This window comes from Callionymus lyra, chromosome 13 (genome assembly GCF_982586985.1).
Source record: "Callionymus lyra chromosome 13, fCalLyr1.hap1.1, whole genome shotgun sequence".
Lineage (NCBI taxonomy): Eukaryota > Metazoa > Chordata > Actinopteri > Syngnathiformes > Callionymidae > Callionymus > Callionymus lyra.
Window position 1 is genome coordinate 17,003,977 of NC_141830.1, and position 13,685 is coordinate 17,017,661.

The window sequence follows — 13,685 nt, forward strand, 5'->3', positions numbered from 1 at the left end:
ACAACCTGTTATTTTTCAAGTGAGATAATAGGAAACAGTTCATCAATATTAAACAGATACATGAATCCAGGGGTGTATATTTATTTCAATGTATTTCTATAACCAGGTTAATACATCTTTTAACATCTATTTGTTCATTTATGTCAATATACAGTATATCGTTGAATATTATAAAATCGAACACTTTGAATCATTTGATTTTGTGTACACGATCAATCTTACAATTATAAACCTTCATCAAATAAATATCAACTGTAAACAAACTATTTTTAACTATAATCAAACAAGATATTTTTAGAATACATTTTAATTCCTAATAAAATGTTATACAGTTTTTTTTTTGTTTTTTGTACGTTGAAATGCTACAGTGACAGATTAAAAATATCGACCAAAACTAAACAAAATTCTAAATCCCATAGATTTATTCTCAACAAAAATTAAAATATTATTAAAACTTAATATAAATGATCATAAAATAAATGACAAAAGGGAAAAAAAAACCTTGGTCATGTTTGAGGTTGATGCTACTGATAGAACCGCAAGGCATGATGGGAGCTGGATATTTTTACTTCTATACTTTTTGGGGATTTGTATAAGCATTTATTCAACGTGTCATAACATAATGACCAGTGACTTGTGAAGATACCTGCATCTTTCTCTGACTATATAGATGTTTTATTTTTAAATGTGTAAAATATATGGATAATATTAATAGTTGAATTTGAACTTTAACTCACTGGTTTTAATTATAATAAGTCTATTATTACTAAACTGCTTTTTTTTTTTATTAAGAACCAATATGCAATATATTTGAATAAAAGTAGATTCTATCAATAATTTACATCACCAACTTAGCTGACTGACCTTCTAGTTCTATATTCATCTATTTACAAGGTCTGCTTTTAATTATACAACATATGGCTTTGTGCGTATTTTTCGAAAAAATAAACAATCAAAATATATATTCCTAATAGAGGCTGCTTAGTTAAATGTTTTAAATATTATTTCATCTCATTGTTGGAAGTTTGTTTTGAAATCAAGAGCCTTCGGTTAATGATATTCATGCTGACATATTGGAATTTGCCTCATCTTTGGCAACTTTCCATAGGAAGTGTTCAACATTCCTAAATCCTGCATACATGATCAGGATTTGCATAGAGCTTCTAGTCAGGACACCCGGTGTCTTTTGTGTATGTGTTTTTGACCGCCTTTTTTTCTGGCTCTTACGGGCGACGTCACGAAGAGCATATTGAAGAAACTTTTCAGTGTCGCCCCAAATGTCCTTGGCAAAGAACACATGAAAAGGTGGCTTTTCCCTTTTTTCTCTGTCTTGAGAGCATCTTGTGAAAGGAGGATTGGAGAATCACCAGTTGTTTTTTTTTTCTCAAGGTTTTAGGAGATGCCTGTCATGAATGTGCATGGCAGTGTGTTCGGCTGCCAGCTGGCAGAGGAAGCCAAACACGTCCCAGAGATGAGCGAAGGGCCAGCTGGATACCCGCCGAGAGCTTTAACACACTCCTCGCCAGTGCTGCAAACTCCATCAGCCCGCCCTGTTAACTGACACAACACAACACTAATTGTGCATTAATCAGTGGGTTTAGTTATCTGATCCCAAGAGCCCGGTCCACAAATCTTAAAAAAAAAAAAAAAAAAAAAATTATTTTTGTCTTCCACCCTTGTGTCCTGATTTTGGCTCACTGTCCCCCTGTAAGATATGATTGTTGAATATTTTAGTGCTTTATCAACATCTATAATGCTGAAACATAAACATAATAAATAAATTAAAAACATTGTCATGAATAAACCAAATCTCCTCCAATAGAAATGTAATTATATTTGTTTTTAATTAAAATGTCTCTTACAACTGCTTACAAGTTACATTTTGAAATTAAATGTCAAGATTTTGGTTGAATATTTCACAATTTCTCAATTAATTAAATGTCTGTTTTGGTCCTGGTGAGCACAGAAAACATTATTTCAATAATAATAATAATGATAATAGTCATTGTAATATGAAAACTAATACATTAATCAAATCAAGTGTCCCATGTCTCTCTTACCTGGATAGGCTTCACTAGGGCAGAAGCAAAACAAATTAAATAAATAATAATAATTACTTTTATTTTGTCTGTTTTCAGGTGCGATGTTAGATTTAAAGTATGTTGTTGTTAAGTGTATTATCTTATTAAGTCACCTTGAAAGTACATCCGTGCTGAATTTTACACAATATTATTTAATATCAGTGAGTGAGTTTTGATTTTTTGAAAATTTTCTTGAAAATTTTGAATTATTGAAAACTGAAAAAGAAATGTTTTCATCACTACAAACAACTTTACCGAAGTTAATTTCACGGATTGTCCTTCTTTAGGGGAAATGGTGGGCATTTAAATGTCCTAAGGAGTCAAAGCTTATACTCAGTGTGTTGTTGAGGGCCCTCAAGCCAGATAAACGATTATTATAATAGCAGAACATTAAGGCCAAACGTTGTGATTCAGGATTTTAATTTATATATTTGATTAAAATATAAGTGAAAATGTAGAAACAACATGATGAATGACAAAATTCACTTTTTTAATTTGTCCAAAAAATGTTTACATGTTCAGTTTTAGAGTTTTACCATGACCTCCTGATGGCCACATCAAAGGGTTCAGAGGGCCACATATCCCCTTGATGTCTATTATGGAAGATATGTTTATGGATAGTCCAACACTAAATGGCTTCTTTGGAAATAGATTAGAACCTGTCACTGCAGATTGTACCTTCCTTATAAATAATCTTACCTGCACTACTAATAGATTGATAAGTGTAAAAGGCTTTAATAAAGAATCAACTAATCAGAATTTATTTTTTTGCTTGTTTTTTTTAATTATTTTTCAAAGGTAAAACATTAAAAAATCATCTCTAAAAACCCTAAAATTAAATGTTTCTAATGAACCACCGACTAAGAGGTGCAAAAAAAACAATTCATAAAACTAAACACACAGTTGCTGAAACAAATTACAAATTCACAAAACACAAACACAAATTTGAAATTTACGAAAAACCCTGTGTGATACAATTGAATACATTACATATTACAGATTTAAATGTAATAATAATGCTTATTTTATCGTATGGTTCAGTCCATTTAGAAAAAAACCTGAGTCAGCTATAAATAAATGATTTAATGGATCTATGAGAAAGAACATCTTCCGTCACTGTTACCTTTTACTTTGTTCGTTATTTTCTGCTTCAGGCGTTAATCAGTCATCGGATCAATCATCAATCGGTGACAGGTCCTTCTCATCAGACGCCAGATTTTTACATACAGGTAGCTCAGCCTAGCATTTGGAGTCGATGGTTTAAAGTTTCAGTTCTCATGATTCCGATATGTTTGGCTTGATATTATTTATTACACGTTCACCTGTCACAGTGTGTGTGACGTACTTGGATCGACTTAAAAACACTGTGCAGCGACAAGAGAGTTGTGCGCAAAACTTGTTTTTTAAATCTCAAAGCCATGAGTCATGTTTAATTTTTTTTAAAATATTGCTTAAAAGCTGGCATACAGACATGTCCCCATTACCTGTTATGTAAAATGATACTTTTCAAAATTCATTACACCCCAGATTCCATTATGGTAAACCCGAACAAAAAAGAGATGTGTGTAGTAAGAATAGTGTTGTAGGTCTCTTTCAACATGTGATCATTTGCCCACTACACACCCTCTTTGTGACATCACAGATAACTATAACATACATAACAATTACAATAAATAATCACACATCCTATCTAAAAGACACCACAAGTAACTGTTTAGTTTGGATGGATGGATGGATGGATGGATGGATGGATGGATGGATGGATGGATGGATGGATGGATGGATGGATGGATGGATGGATGGATGGATGGATGGATGGATGGATGGATGGATGGATGGATGGATGGATGGATGGATGGATGGATGGATGGATGGATGGATGGATGGATGGATGGATACATCAATGGATGGATGGATGGATACATGGATGAATGGATGGATGAATGGATGGATACATGGATGGATACAAGGATGAATACATGGATGGATGGATGGATGGATGGATGGATGGATGGATGGATGGATGGATGGATGGATGGATGGATGGATGGATGGATGGATGGATGGATGGATGGATGGATGGATGGATGGATGGATGGATGGATGGATGGATGGATGGATGGATGGATGGATGGATGGATGGATGGATGGATGGATGGATGGATGGATGGATGGATGGATGGATGGATGGATGGATGGATGGATGGATGGATGGATGGATGGATGGATGGATGGATGGATGGATGGATGGATGGATGGATGGATGGATGGATGGATGGATGGATGGATGGATGGATGGATGGATGGATGGATACATGGATGGATACATGGATGGATACATGGATGGATACATGGATGGATACATGGATGGATACATGGATGGATAAATGGATGATTACATGGAAGGTTGGGTGTATGAATGGTGGTATGAGTGGTTGAATGGATGCAGGGATGTAGGGATGGTTGGATTGACATATAGATGGATGGATGGATAAATGGATGGATACGCAGATGGATGATTGTATTGATGGATTTAATAAATGGATGTATGAATGGATGGATGAACTACAGACAGGTATTAAATTAATTATTGAGTACTTAAAGTGAAAGTTCTATCAGAAGAGTGTTTAACAAAGTAGGATTAAAAGTCACACATATCTCTAATGTCGTTCGAGGAGGAAAAGTAAATCGACTTTACCTTAAAAATGTTAACTTTGATATCTTTATGCAGTTTCTAGAGAAGCTACAGAAGCCACCAGCACCCTATGATCATTGACCATGCTATTTTGAATAATAAAAATAGATATTTCCTCTGATCCCCTTTTCTAATGTATCTTCTTATCCTCAGCAGCACTTGAAAAATAAAGCACAAAAGTGATTATATTTAGACATACAGTGCCAAGAGTTTGTTATAGTTCATTCTTATACAAACCCGGTTCTTTTAAGACTTACCTTTGCACAATAAGAATTTTCTTGAGTGTTTCAGTGTCTATTTCTGATAATTATGTGACACTTCTTCAAATGACCTGTAGGAGAAGGTGACTTTTCGATGTGTTGTTGCAGCGGTTCAACAGGCCTGAAATTCCCTCTCAAAGATAATGCAGCCCACCAGCTCAGGGCAACTTGGTCTTCCAAGTATAAATGAATGTAAAGTAACAGGAATAAATCCTGCATTTAACCTTTGGCAGTAACAGTTTTGCCATAAGTTGCACTTTGCATTTTGCATCCTCATGGGATGTTTGGCATCACAGATGCAGCATGTCTGGCCTCCCTCCTCTGCGGGTCGAAGCCGGCTGCGGTGCTGAAACACCAAGAAGTGTGTCTGGCTTGCGTGTGCGTGCGGCGAGGGGAGTGGGAGTGTGGGTGCCTGCAGATGGTTCACAAGCCAACCTTTCAATTAGGCCCCGAGTATAAATATCCGTGGCTGATGGGAATGTGGCGGCTTCTGGCACAAAAGGCTCCGCTTGGCCCGTGTCCAAGACCCCGTCGTTCACTCACTTCTCGCAGTTATGTCGGGAGCTGCCCAAGGTTACTTTGGTGATGGTTTGATTTCTAACTCTCTTTGTCCAGCTAAACATTCCATTTTCACCATTCAATTTTTTTTTAGCTAATATTTGGGGGAAAAAAGGTGACTAATGTTGAAATTTAGTTTTCCCGTCCACCCCCTAACACATTTAAACATTACAAAAGAGAACATAAACTAAATTAAATTACAAAAAAAGTGATTTATATACCATGCTGTTTGTATGCCAGTCTTTTTTCTAATCTTATTTAGCTAATGCTGCAGGTGACTGTTCCCCAAATCACGCGGAGGGAGACCCAGCGTATACCTCGCAGATTATAAACCATGAGCTCCAGACGTTTTATCCCCTGGTCCGAATAAGGCAGCCGCCATAAGCCGTTTTAGAAATCATCCTCACCCCCAGACACCCCGTGGTAAGGCTATGAAATAACAAAGCTGGTATGTTTTTTTGGGTGGAGGATGTGTTATCAGAGTCCCCAAATTTTTCGAAGGGGCGCTCAGACTACAAATGGGATTGGATTCGGCAGCATGGTTCAGGAGTTGGAGCCGCCCGTCGAATTTGTGGCACATGTATAAATATGGAATTTGACTTGTCAAAACACAATATACTCACACCACACATATGCTGCTGCACATTTGAATCTCAACAAACTCTTTTATTGGCTTGGATTGAATAACACAGTCAATAAAACTGCTAAAGACCCTTGTGTTGTGTCTGGGTCAAGGTGACCCAAAGGCACAAAAATAAATGACTTCCACCACTACATATGTATTTATGGAAGCCAGGGAGGTCGTTCACTTTGGAGGCAACACAAGGGTATCACAAAGACGATGTGTTTTCAAGCCTTGGGGTCACCTTAACCCTGAGATAGTGCAAGCGTTAAGAAGAAGACTTACCAAAACCTCGGACTGAAAACGGTGTTACAAACTTTTTTTTAACACGGCGATCAATTCATATCAACCTAAATTTGAAAAAAAGACTATTGCGTTGCATTTCCAAAAAATGTCAATGATGAACCATAAAGAGGGAAACCAATAGATAAGGTAGTGGATCCTGAGGACCAACATCACCCTCAAACAAAAAGTAAGTCTTTACTTTTTGTTTAACCGTCCATAGCTTCCAGAAATACATATACAGTGGTGGAGGTCGTTCACTTTGACCCAGACACAACAAAAGGGATACTTCAAACACATTTGGTTTCAGGAGATATCTAATTTCTGATTTTCCTTGTTTTTTTTTAGCACTAAGAAGCTCATGATCAGGAATTACGATATCTTGATTGACAACAATCATTAAACCCCAGTGAAGCACAACAGCCAGTTTCTAGGCTTTTTTAGCAGTAAGCCAACATTTTACACCAAGAGAAGCTTAACTTTATGGAATCTTTAAGCAGTCGTAGAAAAGTGAACAGTGAATCTTGTAACTGTAGTTTCTTCTTAACTTTGTTAGTTAATAATAAAAATAGATTGCAGGACTAGTTGCATGAGCGTAACAGTGGGATGGCAAACATATTTAGCTTGTACTTTCATGATGTATTACTTTGTTTTCATTGGACAGTAATCACAGATGACGCAAAAGACATAACATCAAAAATTCATTCTTTGTTAGGAAACATATTTTATGACATGGCCCCCTCCCCCATTGAAACCTACCCAAGCCATGTCAGTGAAGCCCCTCAGTTTTCTTATGCATCCCACTGGAATTGGTAGAGATTAAAAATTAGGGGATTAGGTTCCCCTCCTCACCCTGTAATCCAACAAAACAATGCTTTCCAACGTTGCGGCGAGAGCTCGCCGGCGTGGGTAAGTCTCCTATGTCAGTTACTCCTTATGGAATGATTCTCGCGGAGAAAAAAAAACAACACTTGCTTTCTGTCCCAACCCCCTTTTCATTATGGTCCATAATGAGGCATCATGGGAGATGAGGCCTAATATCTACTAATAGGGTCAATGGCATAAACTGTTTGATAGGGGTCAACGTTGGCACAAGGACAGTACACAGTAAATGTTGGTCTCTCCTGGTGCCAGTGTTAAGAGGCATTAACTCCAAAAAGACAGAAGAGCCCGGTTCATGTAGGACTCCGGGATAGCCAGTGAATTAAGGTCCTGCTTTAAATATGTCAGTGTCAACGCTCGGGCTAGTGCTATGGATGGCCACACGATTCACGCCTTTAATTTCGTCGCTCTGTCAGTTTTTATTAAAAACCATTTGTCACGTGGAGAGGGGGGGGGGAAGTGAAAAGAAAAGGAAAGTGGGAAGCGAGTGGGCAGAGACAAAGAGAGCAGAATTATTACGAATAAAAGACAGCATCGTTGAAGTGTTGTGGGTGCAGGAGGGACGGGGTGCCATCACCTTGGGGATTGGTTCTTATAGGTTGAAGATGTGGGAGGGCTACTCCGCAGTGCTGAGTGATTAATGATGAAACTGGGGTGTAGGGGACCGGTGGGACCCCAACCTACCATCCCCCATACTGTACCCAACCTTAGCCCTGGCCACCCCACCTGCATGCCCATTTGTTACTGTCCTGGAAAGGACCATCAAAGACCTTGTGTTCTGCACCCCCTCTTTTCTTTCTTTGGAAATGGTGAGTTTCATGTATAACATGGTAATCTATTGTTGAAGATTTTTCTGATTTAATCCAAATGTTACATTTATAAAGCTTGTGCAGCTCAAAGTACTCTCCATTGTAAAATAAAATCAAATCTTGGTCATACACACGCAAACATACACATATTTGAGAGGACGTGGGAATCGCCGGAGATAGATCCACGGCACCAGTAGGGGCTCAGATCACTGGTGTAGTGTCAGTTGTTGGCCCCAGATCGTCTCAACGATGGGCAGTCTATGGTAGGGAGACACCATTGATTAAAGGAAGAAAGAGGAAAGGGAAAAAGATTAAAATAGAAAATGAGTACAATGAATTGTATAGAAACAGTTAACATCAGAAGGGTGGATAATGGATATTTTTCCATTTAAAAATAGATAAATAAAGATAAATGAGCCACAGTAAAACTGGAAGACATTTAAAAACATTATAAATATTCAACAAATTAAATTATATTAAATTTAAGCTTAAAAATATCAAGACTCTCTACAGCCCTCAGGGTCATTTTTTGTGACCCACAAGCCCACAAAAAAAACCTATTCAATGCATTTAAAACATACAAAAAGCGAGATCACCACTAATCAAGGTTGATACCCTGACCTACGGAGATTTATTTTCAAGTTTGTGGATCTTTTTCTAATAAGCAGAGATTGCAAATTGATCTGAAAACAAGTACCGGAATTGGCTGGCGACTTGGACTCTGTTTTACACTTTGGCTCCAGATATATTTATTTGTATTTTATTTGTTAATCTGCTTTTTAAATACATTTTCCTTTTTTTAAACACAGACAAAGTGAGGCCAGTAATTTGTTTCTTCTTTTGAAGGATACTCATCATTAAAGGCTTTGTTCAGCTTAATTCCTTCATTCTAACAAATGACATTCCGACAGATCTTAACACAAATGTGTTCACACTCCTACTCATATCTATTCATTATGAAAATTAACATATTACAAAGTCTTCTCAATGAAATTAATAGGATTACATCCAAACTCCTGTCTCTGTTCTTCTAATGGGCCAAGAGACGCTCGTGAAACTGTATTTGTTTCCGCCAAGGACTTGGGAAAGGTTTTCTGCCAGAGTACATGTCAAAAAGTGTGTGAGTGTGAGCATGTGTGTGTGTGACAGCCACACTCGCCTCACTCTGTCAAATGGCTGTGTCTTGGCGCCGAGTTCTGAAATGGCATCAAAGTGGCCCAGTGCCACGTCTGCGTCCCGTCCTCTGGTCCCTGACTCCCTGTCATCTCCACCTCCAAGCCCCCGCAACCCGACTACCTCAAATCAAAAAGAAATTAAATGATTCATTATATCTTCCCGCCTTCTTCGCAAAGTAGAAACATGAAGAAAAGAGAAGAAAGAGTTTTTTTTTTTTCCCGGATACACTTGTACAATGTGTTATACACGTCCCTCTCCTGTTCCCCTCATTTTTTTCCCCCTTTTTTTACTGAATAGTACATGATGGCACTTGACTTGGGAAGAGGATGTAAAAATATAGAAGGATAAAGAGAGCGGGATGCAGACGAAGTAAAATGAAGTGTGACAACATATGAATATCAAATTTCTGTTTGAGACATCAAAGTCTGCCATCCGACAAGGACACTTTCTGATTTTTAATTCCGTCCCCTGATTGTATCGCTGAGGCCCTAACGAAGAACGGCGGAGTCGCAGCAGTGAGTGGCGTCAGGCAGCAGGAGATAGAGCCGGATGGGAGGAAGACGCGAAAAGGAGAAGAAGCGACGGGGGCTATCATAGAGTATAAACCAGATCAGACGGGGTTTGGAAACGAGATAGAGAAGTAAAAAAAAAAGTCTCATCCAAACACAAGCGACCGGCCCGTTTGTTGTCGATCACAGCTCCTCTTTCATCAAACAGTAAGAGGGAAGAAAGGATGAGGGTGACAACCAAGGGGAGAGCTTCTACTGCTAAGTGACACATAAAACAATGGAGGACAACTTTTTCGGGTGGAGCAGGTTCGATTACCAAGATCCTTAGGAGGATGCTGTCATTTGGAATCTTTTTTTTAAATGTAAGTGTAAAAATGGATTGATATACAACAAATTAATTTCACACCTAGGCTTTCAGTACTGGTCAATCTAAAATAAACCACCCCTCAAGCCCTTTTTTCTTTTACCACCAGGCCTACTGAATAGATTCCAATGGCCTCCGGGCAGTGTCTGAACTCTGATTGGTTGAATTCAATATAGAAGAACTTCACATCTAGCAGCAGTACAACCCTGAGGAACTAAGAAAGGAAGCCATCAGAATATTATAAACTTTATAATGATTATTTAATGTTAGTGGGAAAAACACAATTGTAAAGCAACGATCAATGTCTTGTTTTAGTAAATGTCATTGATGGATAGATTTGGTGATTTGAAACACACCAGATTCTGTTATTTTTAGGCCAGCAGAGAAGGCCTCGCAGGCCCTGACGGACCACAACTGATTTATAATTCCATTTCTTTTTTTAGAAAATCGTTTTTCATACCTGCTCAGCTTTTTTTACATAGAGCCCCGTAACGCTTAAATTGTTGGCTATTAAAAAGATACTGTTTCTTTATGTGCCAAGCAGACCAGATCAAATATTTATTTTTATGTTTGGCAGTTACATACGGCGCATTAGGTTTAACTTTACCTCCTTGTAACTCATGAGAGATAATGTTACTTTTACAATAAACTTTATATGATATATTTATATATTTTTTCAACTATAATGTTATATCATCTACATTTTAAATGAAGATATCTAGCATAGACTGCCAATAACAGCTCTAACAGCAGTTCATTTAAGGTGAAATTGACCACTGAGAAAAATTGTATCAGTTTTTTCCCCCCATCATGTCTAAAATAAAATATTAATTAATCTGCCAGATTAAGAATCAAATCAAAATTAAAATCATGGTTCTGTTTTACATAATATGAATATTTTAAAACAATACAAAACAAATGTCTTACACTAACTCAGCGCATATAATACAATTTGAAAAAAGTAAATAAATTAAAACTACTACTTACATTCTATATGTTTATATATTTTTAAATAATCTTCTAAAATCAGTGGCGAGCGGTTGGCTCCACAGCTTAGCCTCCACTTAGGTCATCAAACCCCAGAAAAAAGGTGAGAGGCCACTTTGAAAAAGCAAGTGCCACCAAGCCAGCCAATATGTCTCCGTTGTTTAAAGGCATTTAAATTTCCCCCTTTAATCACTCTGCTGAGACGACATTGGTCCGACACCAAAAAGGTGCCAACGTAAAACCAAACTGTGATTGGTTAATTTGACTCCCACGTTCCAAACCAAAATGCAAAGCTTTAACTTTACCGATGATTCATCAGAAAAACAAATGTGTTTGAGGTATCCCTTGTGTTGTCTCTGAGTCAAGATGAACAACCTCCACCATTGCATAGGTATTTATGGAAGCCATGGAAGTCGTTCAACTTGACATAGAGACCACAAGGGATTTTTAAAACACTTTGTTTTCGAGGCTCCGGGTCACCCTGACCCTGAGATTATACAAGGCTTAAATAGAGACATATGAATGATATTCCAGGAATAATTCAAGTTTATTTTAATTAAGAACAGAGATTTTTTTTAAGTATTAAATGCACTATTTGGAATAAGAATATATTTTTATAGTTTTCAGGTTTATTCTCTGATGGCAAATAAGGCCCTGGTTGTCAAAAACCTCCTTGTATTGCTGCTGTTAATGAGACAACCTACATATATATTCATAAACCCTTGAACTGGATTAGAACAAATGAAAACAGACAGTTGAACCTTAACAATTTGCTCTGTTTAACCAAAAATATGTTCAACACTGGCTTGATGAGCTAATCTCAACCCTGTGTCGACCCAAACTAAACATTTCTAATCAGCATCTTTGTTCTCTCTCCTTCCAGACTACAGTACAGACAGCAGCTCGCTGCCACAGTTGTCTAATTGCCTGGGAGGTTCTCGGCAGGAGGGTGGCCGGCCTCTGGCATCCCCGCTCTTGGCAGAGCTCTGTGCCAGCAGTGCTGCAGTGCCAGCGCTGCCCTGCCCAGAAACCACGCCGGGGGTCTCCTAAACCAAAAGGATCTTACAGGGATAGCACCGTGAGGGATCGTTTAGCAGCGGAAGAAAACGCCATGGGGAAGCGGCAGAAAGGTTGAAAAGGTCACATTACTGGCGTGATCTGTTGGTTTATTTTGTTTTTTATAGAATAGAATTAAAGGCTAGAGTTGGGTTAAGACTCAAATAATAGTTCTGAGTACGTAAAGACAGACTAAACTGGATAAGTATTTAAAAGGTCTCTGAAAATCAGGAAGAAAATGGATTCATAGAAAGACTGTTGTGAAACAGTTGTGCTAGTTTCAATTTATTTGTTTTTTTGTTATCTTTTGTCCGCCCCAAATTTAAATGTGAACGAAAAGGTTAAATTCCGATTAAACTGGTGACCACTTTGTAAGGGTTTACAAAGCAGACTTACAATCATAGAACATAAATCAGAATGTTTCCATTATAGAACAGTGCACGGTGGTGTAGTGGTTAGCGTAACTGCCTCACAGTAGACAAAAAGGTTGCTGGTTCATCTGCAGTTCGAAACATCCTGCTTTGTTATCGATTGAGAACTCTTTATTTCTACACAGTGTGAGATTGTGTATGAATTTTTTTGTGCTTCTCACCCTGTGTCGCTGGAATGGCCTCTAGATCCCTACAAACAGGATACGGAAATTAAAATTCTGAACTTTGGCATGTATCGCAAACATATTATAGAAACAGTTTTTCTTCCGCAATTAAATTGCGATAAGTTGCACAAAAAAATTCGGACAAAAGAGAAAAAAAGACTAATATTGGCCTCATACTTTTATTGCTGCCACATTTGACATTAACCAAAAAGGTTCAGGGCATTTTCGTGAAAATAACAAGTACGCTTGCTTCAAGAAAACACGTTCAAAGTACTTTATTGAAATATATTCCGTGTTATAAAATCAGCTAGTGTTACAATATCGTCCTTAAAATACTGCAATCTTTAAGGGGTCTTAAATTGAATCTGAGTTTGTTAACTTCTTCTTTTCTCTGTTAGACATGAAGCAGAAAAAAATGATTCTCTTAATGGAGAGAAAAGATAATGAAGATTTTTGATAAACGTCTATTATAGTTGCATTTTCTTGGGAGATCCAACTATGCAAGAAACACATGAGAAAGACCAAGGAGGGAGTCGAGGGATAATATCTTCACACTGAGTCAGGGAAATGTCCCACAGTAGCGTCGTTGGATCTGCCTAATGGGGAAAACTGTGGGAGTGATCAATGCCCACTTTCAGTTGTGACAGTTGTGCTTCAACTTCATGATGGAGCGCCGTACTTTTTTAAAAGCAAAACGGATGAGTTGTGGTCATACAGGAGTGATATACTAGAGAGGAACCTACATATAAAATGGATACTTACTTTCCCATAGAAGTCCCTGCTCTCTGAGACAGAAGGTATCACCGGGC